Here is a 13,862-nt window from a genome sequence, read left to right as displayed (position 1 = left end):
GTCCTTACGTGCCCGAAAAATTCTATTCGGATAGTTGCCCTATAGTTTTACTCTCGCGAAGAAAGCTCCTCAATTAGAGATCATTTGCCGGTGCCTCCCGTAGAGCTCCCAACACGGGTGTAGTCGCCAATACAAATAGTAGAGTAGATGAAGCTCTTACCCTCGTACCGCTTCCTGTGCTTCTCTTGCTTGCAGCTCAGCCCTTAGCATGAACCACGCTCTGAAACACAAATAGGAAAGAGTAGATGAAGCTCTTACCCTCGTACCGCTTTGTGCTTCTCTTGCTTGCAGCTCAACCCTTAGCATGAACCACGCTCTGATACCATGAAAAGATGCAGGGGAGAAGAGAGCTTGAGCTCTTGCAACACACACACACACTCACAAAACCCTAAAAGAGAACACACAAGGTGAGAGGCTGAAAATCTTCTTCCTCTTCACACAACACTCAACACAACCCTTACATAATACAACAACCTTATACTTGGCTGTTTATAATTTTTTTAGAGAGCTATTTAGGAGTAGAATATTCAAGGGTCATTTTTGGTGCGTGTGCCACATGTGCTATAAAAAGGGTAGATTAGTATGAGTGACATTGATTTACAACGTGTGGATGAACCCCCAAGTAATGTAAAGCTAGTAATTATACAATGCTTACTTAAAGAAACATATAGTGTTTACATTAAGTCTCCCAAGGAAGTGATAGATCCCAACCAAGATACACAAGAAGGACATATGCAAGAATTAATTCAAGACGAGGAAACTAGTGAAGAAGAAACCCACGAAGAAGGCTTAGTCATGTGTGTAGATGTTTATTATTTAAGAGTACATAGAATACGCGAACTTAAGTTGGTGGGGACTCCTGGATAAAATCGAGTTTAAGACTATTAATGTTTTGAGTTGCTGAGGCTATTAGAGGGGACCTAGACCTACTACGCAAATTCCCTATTAGTGTGCAATTCGAAGACTTTAGGAAGTATTTCACTTTGTGTAGTGGTATGAAAGTAGGATTTTGCCTAAGGACTAAAAAGGAACTAGAATATTTAGAATGTGTTTGGGAGGAGGAATGTTATTTAGATTAAAAGAAATTGTTTGAGCATATAGCATTTAGGAAGTGTCATAAGTGGGATAGATGCCTAAGTCTATTACTAAAAATGAACTTAGAAGCATTTTAAAATGAACTTAGAAGCATTTTAGGAAGAATAGTATACTTTAAATATTTTATAAAAAAACTCTCTATCATAGTGAGACCTTTACAATAGATGTTGGCGAGGGAAGTCCACATTATTGGGATCGAATTTTCTCAAGCCCTAATAGTAATGATGTTCAACCCAACATAAGCCCAGTCAAAGAGGAAGTAAAAAGTAGTGCAAAGAATAGTGAGGAAGGGGAAAGTAGTGCTACAAATCCAGCATCCAGTGGTTTTGAAAACTATGAGTATCTAAGCCTTCAAATAATATTTTATATACCTAAAGGGAAAGCATTACATTTCTTTAAAGAAGAAAATTTTGGTTTAAGCGAGCTTTTCTTTGAAACAATGCCTGTCCCAGCACCTAGAGGTACAATTCAATTAACAAACTTTACCCAATTTGGGGGAATTGGGGCAATGATCTAGATTCTCATAAACAACGATTTGAGCTCACATTCTTGGCTAATGAAATCATAAACGATGATCAAAAGTTATATATCTTTCCAACAGCTCTAAAGGATGAGGTTGCTAGTTGGTATGGGAATCTAGATGATGTTGTATTAAAAGAAACTTATAATGATCTATCATAAGCTTTTCTCACAAAATTTAGAAGGCAAGTTTTCCAAGAGCACTTAGCATAGCAACCAGGCTACTTGTCTCAAGGCATAAATGAGAGTATTGACCATTACATTGAATGAATGGAAATGATTATGAGGAAGATGGGAACTAATGCTCCAAATGAAGATATGAAAACATCTGTTCATCGATGGCCTTTGAAATGTAGAGACTCATATGCATGTAAGCCTTAGACACCCTACAACATTAGTAGATGCAAAACAAGAAGCGAGATATTGGGAAGAGGTGTAATTAAGTCAACAGTGAAGGACGAGAGTTGCTACAAGATCCTAGACCTTCACAACCATTGATGATGGCTACACAAGTGAATCTACAAGAGACATCAACCCCATATGGAATGCTTAACGTGCTAAGCATGAGTGTGCAAGGACAAGCTATAATGGGACCTAACCCATCTAGTTATGTTCTATATAATCCTTATGTGTCAGAACATGTTTACATAACTCAAATAGGTACTCCTCAAGCACTCTTGGGTGAGGCTAAGGTCATTGAAATAGTGGTAAACTCACTAGGGAAATTTAAAGAAGAAATTCTTAGAGTGGTATGCTCGCACAAGAGAAAGATGCATATGCGATAAAGTTGTAAAATTTGACAAATACTCAAAACCTACCAAGGTTAAACATTGGGTGTGGGAAGTGTCATGGCTAAGGAAACTTAGCAAACTGAATGTCCAACAACATCGAAGACTGTTTCGGACCAACCACAAACTTTATTTTGTGTCTATTGTTTAAGTAACAATCATACAGAGGATTAATGCTTTATGACGTGTTACCATTAGTAAATGACAAGCTCAAGGGTTCCAAACTAACTATAATGTTATTGATGGATCAAATGCAACTCATGAGGTAGGTCCATTACCATAACCATTTATGCAACGAGGCTTACCTACACAAGGCCGACCTCTAATGCCACAAGGACGTCCATTCTTGGAAATAGCAATAATATACGGAGAGGGTCTCCTTTCACGAGAAACTTTGGGACTCTGAGAACAAAGGAATGGGTGGTAAAATTGCTTTAGGCCACAAGGCTCGGTTAGTGCTATCATTGTGTGCAAGAAGGGCATATAGCTACTTAATTACTACCCTAATAAAATGAAGCATTAGGAGTTCACTCCTCTATGTAGGAATTGTAGTCGGGAGGGTCATTATGAACACAAAATCGTCCATCAAAGGATAAGTCTTCTGTCAAAATGATAAGGGTAAATAAGTGCTTAGTGAAGGGCCTAGTTTCTTAGCCAATCTTGTAGAGATACTCACAAGAATCTACTTTGTATAGCAGGATGATAGAGACAGAAACCCTTACTTTTTGAGATGGAATCCACAAAAATACATTTAATAGTCTTATTATCAAGCTTGCTATGAAGTTGCTTAGACACAAGTACATAAGCAAGATAACCAAAATGCGTAAGTGAGCCACAGAGGGCTTTCTACCATTCCAAGCTTCAAAAGGCATAATTGTATATAAATCCTTTTACGACCCCTATTCAAAACATATGTTGCACACATGGCTGCTTCTAGCCAGAAACCATGAGGTAACTCCTAACTTTTGACCATAAAACATGCCATCTCCATGAGAGACTTGGTTTTACGTTCAGCGACACCGTTTTGCTGAGGAGTATAGGGTATAATACATTGGTATTTTATCCCGTGATCAGCCATAAATGCATGAAACTCCTTAGACATATACTCACTCCTTTGATCAATATGCAAGGTATTGTGACACGAAAAAATAATATCTTTCATTTTCAACTTTGTATATAGTTTTGTGGCTTTGCAATGGTAATAAGGTGGGAGCTTGTCCAAGAAGATTGCGGCGGGCCCGTAATAAAATGACATCATGGTGGCGGCGGCTTAGCAGCTACCCATGGCGTCTCTCATCAATATTTTTCATTTCCTAAAGTTTGTGTAATGTGTGGATGTGCCCATTGTAAATACCAAGTATGTTCTGTAAATGCTTTGGTATGGTTGTATAAGTGAGTGATGTAGAAAATAAAAGTGGGCCTAAATGTATGCATGGCTCACCTTTGTAATATTTAAATGCTATTTGCCACAAGCTAGCATGTGGAAGGCATGTGGAGAAGTGTGTGTAGGTGCATAATTAGGGATGATTCTTCTAGAAATCCTACATGGATGAGGAGCCTTTTGACATTTGTAAAGTGAAAATGCCACATAGGTGCCAACTTGGCTACAACCTTGTGTCATGCAAGTATCTTTAGTCAAAGATCTCCAAATTAAAAATTAGAAAAAAGACTTTGTCTAAAGAGACATTTCATGTGACCTCCTCACAGGTGTCATGGGAGGTGGAAGGATTCTACAATTGTAACTTGTAACAAGGTGAGAGGGGGTCACTTTTCCATCTATAAAAGGGGTCCTCCTCTCCCTTTCAAATCAATGAGTGAAGCCTCTACAATTGAGCTTTTGAGCATTCTTGTGTCATTATCACTCTCCCAATTCTCTTAATCCTCTTCCCAAGATACTCTCTTTGCATATGTAGGCTTACTTAGCATTAGCTCCCAAGGACTTACCCTAAGATTGGAACTCTTGATGATCCAAACTAAGGGAGATAAGGAGTGATTATCTCGGTGGCCCTATGACTTCTCAAGGTAGCCCTTGCCTTTGGAGGTACTAATGGTTTTAGCGGTAATGACTTCTCAAGGTAGCCCTTGCCTTTGGAGGTACTAATGAGCATATGGAAAGACTTTGGGAACCATGGGTAGATTTGCGTCGCCCACTGCGCTATGTTAACCCTTACTCTCTAGTTCGTATCATGAACGAGATGAAAGGCAAGGACTTTGCTAAGTTGGAGTCTCAAATGCAAGAGGAATGCAATTTTGGTGGTTTTAATCCCTACTTTCTATTGGTAATTACTCTTTTCTTGGGTAATCTTTTCTAAAATTGTTTATATGGTTAGAAATATCTTTCAATACTCTTTCCATATGTGTAATCAATTATTCCATCTCATGTTAAAATGATGATCAAAATCTCTCCCAAAATTGCTAGCTTAAAATCATTTTTTTGGATAGCTTTCTATGCCATTAGTAAAATGCCCATAACTTTCTACTTGGTTATCCATTTTCAAAAGTTTTTATATAGGTGCGAAGCTCTCTCTTCGAGCTCTACGCATCTATGTAGTCTAATTTGAGTGCAGCCATAAGGATTGCAACCAGTAATCCTCTATTTTTGCTGTTTTTCTGCATATTTGGTCATCCCTCTCCTTAATCACAATTATTTCCTCTTAATCATCTTGCCCATGTGAAACCCCATGTATTTAAATCATTTGTAACCTATTTCTACTACCATTTACTTTCCAAAGCTGCATCCAAATCGCTTAATACGTCCAAATGAGCCATATCAATACACCCCTTTCACCTCTATTCACATAGTGCTAAGCCGAAAGATTTTCTTCCAACAGAGACTTGCCCTTGCTTTTGGGGCTGATCGGTTAGCCCAAATTAATGCTTCCCCTGAGCCATTTCTATTTCGTAATCATAATCATTGCTTTCATGTTTTCCTTATTGAATACCCTCATGAGTCATCGATGCCGCCAACAAGGTATACCATGATAGCATGGGGTTTAGTGAGTCATCGATGCCGCCAACAAGGTATACCATGATAGCATGGGGTTTAGTGACTACAATAGCTTCATGGTGTGTAGAAAAGTTAAGTTGGTGGGTCAATGTTGATGATACCTTTGAGAATGTACATGTTGATGTTTTTTCCTTCTTTTGTAATGCAAATAAGGAGGAGTATCATGCTCTTAAGTTGCTATGTAAGAAGGATTCATTTGAATTGCATTCACACACCCAATGGATTCCTCCTACTTGTGGGTCATTTAGGTTCAATGATATTGTCAAAGATCACATGGTGGAAAGAATTTGTGAATGGATTCATAGTCACACAAGTTAGTATTGTACTTGTAACAAAGTGCCAAGGCTTGTGCATTTCTTTCCCAATTGCAAAGATGCTTAACATTCCAGTATTCCATGGAAGTGAAGGAGAAGATCCAAGGGCCTACCTGTGTCTGCTTGCGAGAGTTTAGTCGAGCATGTAGGATAGCAAGTTGGTCATTGGAGTAGCGAGCAGAGATACTTTCTAATTTCTTGGAAAGTGCATCTTTGGCATGGTATGAAGGCTTACCAGAAGATTCTCAAAAGGATTGGGAAGAGCTAACCAAGGCAATGAAGGAGAGGTTTGGGTTAGTGGAGTCACCAAATGCTTTGCTTCTACAATTGGATTAGCTTTCTCAAAAAGAGAGGGAGTCGGTTTTTGCTTTCTCCATGAACAAAGTGCCAAGGCTTGTGCATTTCTTTCCCACTGCAAAGATGCTAAACATTCTAGTATTCCATGGAAGTGAAGGAGAAGATCCAAGGGCCTACCTGCGAGAGTTTAGTCGAGCATGTAGGATAGCAAGTTGGTCATTGGAGAGCAGTGAGCAGCGATACTTCTTGATTTCTTGGAAGGTGCAACTTTGGCATGGTATGAAGGCTTGCCAGAAGATTCTCAAAAGGATTGGGAAGAGCTAACCAAGTCATTGAAGGAGAGGTTTGGGTTAGTGGAGTTAACAAATGCTTTGCTTCTACAATTGGATTAGCTTTCTCAAAAAGAGGGGGAGTCGGCTGCTTTCTCCATGAGGTATGAAGCCTTGTTCAACAAATACCTGCATGCCTTCTTACATGTTGTAGTTGCTTCTTCTCCTTCTTGTTCCATGGTGGATTCTAAGAGCTCCTTGGCAATGGAGGACCTAAAAATGAGCCGGTTTGTCATGGCCTTGGCTCCTTCTTTGCGAGGAAAGGTCTTAATAAGCAAAGACCCCAAAAGTTTTCAAGAAGCCCTTTGGATTGCTATGAAGAAGAAGGCTGCCCTTCAAATCGAGTCAACACTTCAGGCTTCCATAACTATGGCAATTCCAACTTCTCAAGTGGATGTCCCTTCAACTACTTCGTCAACGTCAAAGGTACCTTCATCCACTGCATTAGCTCACAATATTACACAACTTATGGCTGAGTTTGCTGATCTTAAGCTTCACTTAGTAAATGCTGAGTTAAGCTTCACTTAGTAAATGCTGAGTTAAGCTTCACTTAGTAAATGCTCGCCCACCTAGACCCCCTAGAGTGGAAGATAGGCCAACAAGGGATAAAAGTAGTATCACTTGTTATGAGTTCCAAGAGAAGGGTCATTATTGCCCTGAGTGTCCAAAGTTAAAACAGGAGGATAAGAGGGTGGCATTACCAGAGGACACATCTTCAGAGGGAGATAATGAGACTTTGATGCCACTAATGGCCAAAAGGGATCATAGAACAAGGAGTCAAGAGGGAAAAGAAGCAAAGGAAGATGAGAGGATGGAGGAGGAAGAGAATCATAGGAAGAAGAAGAAGTCATTTGGAGAAAAATTAGCCAATCTGATTTTCCTCTTGGACAAGGATCCCTTAGCTATAATCTTCTCACCGACTTAAGGGATCAAAATGCTCATATCACATTTGGCCAACTCCTTGCACTTTCCCCAAATCTTAGAAAGGAGTGGGGGAGATTAGTAAGCACAAGAGAAGGAAAGAGAAAGAAGAAGAAGGGTGATGAGACTCCTACAACTCAGAAGGTGGACATTGATGTAGGAGATGATGTTCTAGTGGTCGATGTCATCATAGATGGGCAATCCATATCTAATACATACATTGATGTGGGTGCTTCTATTAATGTGATGAGTGAGAAGACAATGCAGGATGTGGATTTGAAGCTATCCTTTGCTAATTCTCCATACCGTATCAAACTTGCAGATAACACTAGGGTGAAATCCCTAGAAGTAGTAAGAGATTTGGAAGTAGATGTTTGTGGAATTTTTGTGCCTACTTTCCAGGTGATTCCTACAAAGTCTAATGCTAGGGCTTATCCTTTGATTTTGGAAAGGCCATGGCTCTGCAAAGTGAAGGCAGTTCAAAAATGGGAGACAGGTGATCTCATTCTTCAAGGGGGCAACAGGAAGGTACGGTACAACATCAAGAGTCGATGCAAAGGAATGGTAAGAGATGAATCCTCAACTTTTGAAAGTTCAGAGAGTCAGAGTCATCCGATGATGAGGAGACAAGTGGTAGCTCAGAGATTTCCATCTCAGAAGGAGAGGCGGAAGGAGTTTCATTTGGTCTTTGCATCGGAATAGATTGGGGGGACACTGAAAGAGACAGAACCTGGAAGGAGAAGATTCTTCAACCATGATCTTGAGAGATGGTGTGGACCTCACTAGTCTTCGCCACCAACAACAAAGTGAACTTCTTCTTGATGAGTCCATAACACGTAATGAAAGGGAGGATTACTTGAAAATGTTAGATGGATTTCCTAATCTTTTTGCAAATAGCTACTCACAAGTATGCCAAGTTACCTTAGTGGAGCACAAAATTGACCTCAAACCTCAAAGCAAACCAGTAGTGCAGCGACTCAGGTGATTGGGAGTGGTGCAAGCAAAGGTGCTTATATGAGAGGTAACTAACTTGCTTGAAGTTGGTTTCATTTTTCCTTTAGAGAATTCAGAATGGATTTCTCCAGTTGTGGTCACTCCAAAAAAGGGTGGAAAATGGCATGTCTGTGTGGACTTCCGTCCTTTAAATGCATGCACAAAGAGGGATTATTTTCCTCTACTCTTTCAAGATGAGATTTTGGATCAGGTTGCAGGCCATGAGTTATATTTAGTATGTGATAGATACTCTAGATACTTTCAAATCCAAATTTGTGAAGAAGATCAAAGGAAAACCTCATTTGTCACCCCCTGCGGAGTGTATACCTATAGGGTAATGCCATTCGGCTTGACCAATGCACCAGCAACTTTCCAACGATTCATGAGTCAGGTATTTGCACCCTACTTGGAAAAGTTTATAAGGGTCTTCTTGGATGATTTTTGCATTTATTCAAGCCGCATGGATCATTTAGAAAAATTGAGGTTGGCTTTGCAAAGTGTTGATGATGCAAAAGGGTGTATTAATCCTGGAAAATGCCGCTTATCCCATAAAAAGGTGGTTCTCTTAGGACATGTCATCTCTCAGAGGAAGGCATAGAAATGGATCCTGAGAAGGTGCAAGCAATTTTGGCTCTCCCACCACCAACCAATACCAACCAATGTAAGGGAGGTAAGAAGGATTTTGGGTACGACAAAGTACTACCAGTGCTTTGTTGACATGTTCTCTGAGAAGATGTATCCCATAAACCTGTTGACAAAGAAAATGTTTCCTTCCAATGGGGGCCAGAACAAACTCAGTCTTTTTGTTTGCTTAAGGAATGCATGAGCCAGAGTCCAATTGTGCAGCCTCTTAGGTGAGGGGAGGACTTTTATGTGAATCCAAGTGTCTCATCACATTCAGTGGGAGCTATACTCTTACAAAAGGGGAAGCAATGCAACCGGTGTATTATGCAAGCTGACAACTCACTGATGCTGAGGAGAGGTATGGTGAAATGGAAAAAGAAGGGTTGTCTCTTGTTTTTACAGTGAAGAAGTTTAGATTATACTTACTACCTCACCCTTTCTTCTTCCTTACATCTCAGCCTTATTTACAATTCTTGGTTTGCAAACCCAACCCTGTAGGGAAGTTTTCCAAGTGGCTTTGCGAGCTTCAAGAATTCTCTTAGTTTTATTACAGAAAGCACCACTAGGGCCTCTCTTGCAGATTTTCTTATTACAGGTAAGGAAGAGGAAGAAAGGAGCAGGGACAAAGGAAGAGGTATGTGAAGATTTGCAAACACCACCAACTACTTTCACTATACATTTTGATGGAGCCTTTAGCCCCTCTAGGCAATGTGGGGCTGGGGGGATAATTTTATTTGACCCAAAAGGAAAGGAGGTATGGGCAAAAGGCAAGGAATTTTTAGAAGCTATGTCAAATAATGTGGCTGAGTATAATGTGGCTGAGTATAATGCATTGATTTATGGATTGGAAGATTGCTTGAAGGAGGGTGTGAAGGAAGTAGAGGTTAAAGGAGACTCCCAACTGGTCATTAGGCAAATGAAAGGAGAATACAAAAAAAGCAAGGAGTCCTAATTTACAAGAATTGTACAAAAGGGAAATGGAGTTAAGAGAAGTTTTTGAGTTTTGCGAATTTGTGCATGTTAATAGGAAAGATAATAGGCTGATGAGTTGGCTACTAAAACTTTAGCTTCTTTAAAGGTGGCTATTCTGCACATTTATGGATACAAGTTAGCCAGAGCTCCAAGATGTTCAACATTACTTGGATAAAGGCTACTTTCCTCCTGGATTGAACCCTCAGCAGAAGCAAAGGCTTATGAGGAAAGCTCGTCCTTACACGATTCTAGGTGACATTCTCTACAAGCAAGGTAAGGATAAGATTCTTAGAAGGGTAGTGAGCTTGGAAGAATCTAAAAGGATTATGGAATTATGTCATGAATGTTCAAGTCACTTTGCCTCAGCTAGCACAACTCGTAGGATTCTCAACACTGGGTATTACTGGCCTCAACTTAGCAAAGATGTCTATGAGTGGTGTCGAAGCTGTGAAGTGTGCCAAGCATATGGTCACAAAGAATTGACTCCTGGACCCTTAAATCCCATTCCAGCATATGGTCCATTTGAAAGGTGGGGATTAGATTTTGTGGGTCCACTTCCTCGCTCCTCACATGGAAAGTATTACATATTAGTGGCCACAGCAGATTATACAACGAGATGGGCAAAGCAAAGGCCACAATCAATAATAAAGTAGGGATTATGTCATTATTTCTTAGGGAGTACATATGTGCTCGATTTGGGTGTCCATTAGAGATTCTTACAGACGGAGGGAGATCTTTTAGGAATGAATTGATTGAATCTTTGATGTAGAAATTAAGAATAAATCATGCTGTGTCGACTCCTTATTATCCTTAATGCAATGGTTTAGTGAAAAAGACTAATGGTTTGCTTTGTGGATCTTTGTCTAACCCTAGTATGTATTTGTTTGAGTACCTTTTCATATCGTGTGTACTCTTATCTTTGTATATGGTGTGTTGAGTGTTGTGTGAAGAGGAAGAAGATTTTCAGCCTCTCACCTTGTGTGTTCTCTTTTAGGGTTTTGTGAGTATGTGTGTGCTCGCAAGAGCTCAAGCTCTCTTCTCTACTGCATCTTTTCGCTTCTAAGCTACTAATTCAAAACAGTACATGACATAATTCTGAAATATATGACAAAATTTTACTATCCCACTCTAATCCACCCTAATGGATCTCAATACTCATCTTTTTGGAATGGATCCCACTCTAAATCATAATTGTTAAGTTCATGGCTCAAAGAAAATAAATCTAAGACACTTGGGCTTCAAATTCATGCAAATCATCAATGAACTAGGGTTTTGTCTATCCAATAGATGAAACTAGAATGCCTTAATGCAAATAAACTGGAATGTGACCTCCTACTCTCAATATCAAGCAATACTCACCAAATATGTTCAAGTCAAGAGCTTACCTTAGCCTCACCAAAGCATGTGTCATTGGGTCTTACAGTCGCAAATTGTAACTTTCCTATGTGGCTGCACTAGCTTGTCCTTCATGTCCTCAATCTGTTATCACACCAGAATTCTCCTTTGCCAAAGAGGTGAAGGAAAGAGCTCTCTATTTCTAGATGGAGGCAACAAGAGATGGTCCTTCATGATGGTTCTCTCTCACAAAAGGTGGAGGAAGAAAAAGCTAATAGAGGAGGAAAACCTACAACAAACCTATTCAAATAAGCATTCATCTAGCACGTAATAATCCAATAACATCCAAACAAGCATGAGGAGGGAAGAAGAGAGCTCACAAGTAAACTATTGCAAGGGAATGATTATGTATTGCTTATTATAAAAAATAATTTTTTTATATAAATGTCTAGTTTTCACACTAGACTGGTCAAACTTAAAAACAGTATGACCTTTATTACTAATCTTAAGGAACTATGTACATAGAGTTCGTAGTTCCCTATTCGACATTAAGCACATAGTAAGGACGCTTTATATTCTCTGGCATCATCTTACAAAAGATAAGTGGCCATTCTAGTGGGGTAAAATGGAAAAGCGCCTTACAATAGGTGGTGTAGGTGAAACCAAGTTAACCTACAGAGTGGTTAACAAAATTCCCTCTTTGAGCCACATAGTATTTTTTCTAATGCTCAAAGAAGATGACACCACTAGTCCACACATATCCACTATTAGAGGAAGTGTATGCAAGAGTACCCAAGAATAAGTATGTTAGCAACTCAACTTTAACCTCAACCAAGGTCCCAAGCTTGTAGGAACTTTTCCTATTATCAAAGAGTAATGTATTTATATTCTAATTACATCACTACTTTTGAGGATATGTTTAACACAAACTTGTAGACATCCTACCACTACTTTTGGATGGGTTAGAAGGGATGCTAGAAGTAAAAGGATGTGTGTTGTGAAGGTTATGTAGAGGAGGCAAACTACCTCTAATATGAGCTCTCAAGGATTAAAAACCTCCATTAGGAAGGGGGAGAGATAACCAAATTGTGGTTATAACATATTGTTAGTTAATACCTTTTTGAGTCCAAGAATTGTAAGGCTAGACATTTATAAGGCCATGAGTTAATAAAGAAAGTTTTCTTTTATAAGGCCATAAGTTAATGTAGAAAGTTTTCTTTTAAGATTTGGGTGGCCAAATTTTGAACACCTATGTGTAAGTGATCCACTATCATATTTGAGACTTGCATGCATAATCTAAAACACTCCTACCTTAACTCTTATGTGTGCGTGCGTGTGTGTGTGTGTGTGTGTGCATGCACAGAGAGAGAGAGAGAGAGAGAGAGAGAGAGAGAGAGAGAGAGAGAGAGAGAGAGAGAGAGAGAGAGAGAGAGAGCTTACATGTAACCTGTTGATTCCCGTTGGGTTCTGAGCTTTAGTAGAGGAATTGGGAACCCATCTTTGGTCAATGTAGACTTATAATTAATATTAAATGGCCCTCTAATATGCTTAATTTTTTGCAAAATCTCTGTAGCTTGCACAAATTAACTTTGGGACTGCTCTTCACATCCTTGGTACATAGAGGCTATTATTGATATATGACTCCTTTAACTCCCAATGTGTTGATTGTGTTAATAAGTATCCTTTAGGAATCTCAATTAGACTTATAATTAATATTGAATGGCCCTCTAATATGCTTAATTTTTTGCAAATCTCTGTAGCTTGCACAAATTGACTTTGGGATTGCTCTTCACATCCTTGGTACATAGAGGCTATTATTGATATATGACTCCTTTAACTCCCAATGTGTTGATTGTGTTAATAAGTATCCTTTAGGAATCTCAATTAGTACTATCCAATCCTCAAGAACAAGAGGCTTTGTGGTAGTCCCCCTTGCTCTACTGGCATCTTACCTTCCAATCTTGTTGGGGTTGGTCTTTGTTCAAGACAATAGCTTACTTTAGCCATTGCTAAAACAAGTGTAAATACAACTAACCTATGTGGGTGTGCTAGCCCATCCTTGTCACATCCTTACTGAGTTGTTACACCATAATGCATCCATGGTGTTAACCAACTTTGAAGGTTAATATAGTTTCACTCGCCTGACCTCATCACATCCTCACTAAGTTGTCACACCATACTTTGAAGGTTAATATGGTTTCACTCGCCCAACCTCCTACCATATGAGGTGCTTTTCCATCTTATTTGTATGTAAATGGAACCCCATCATTTATAAGATGGCACTGAACTTTATAAAGAGACTTACCCTAAGCTTAAGGCGAGAAGTCACAAACCACATGTATATACTTTCTAAATAGGGAAGTCACAAACTTTATATATATATTTGCTTAATTCTAGACATTGTAGCTTAAGACTATTATAAGTTATGGTGGCCAGTTAAGTGTGAACACTAGCCATTTGTATATAAGAAGCCAATTTTGACATTAAGAAATACACAGTCATTCCCTTTTAATAGAATACTTATGAGCTTTGTCTCTTCTCCCTACCCTCTTGCTTATGTTCTATTGGATCTTGCTTACTTGATGGATGCTTGCTTACATAGGTTTGATTGTAGGATCTCTCATGTATGAGCTTCTCCTCTCTATTCATCTCTTGTGTGATCAATTCA

Source organism: Cibotium barometz, chromosome 43 (genome assembly GCF_041138505.1).
Source record: "Cibotium barometz isolate CiBa-2024 chromosome 43, ASM4113850v1, whole genome shotgun sequence".
In the NCBI taxonomy this organism is placed as follows: domain Eukaryota; kingdom Viridiplantae; phylum Streptophyta; class Polypodiopsida; order Cyatheales; family Cibotiaceae; genus Cibotium; species Cibotium barometz.
Note: the sequence above shows the minus strand (reverse complement) of the source record.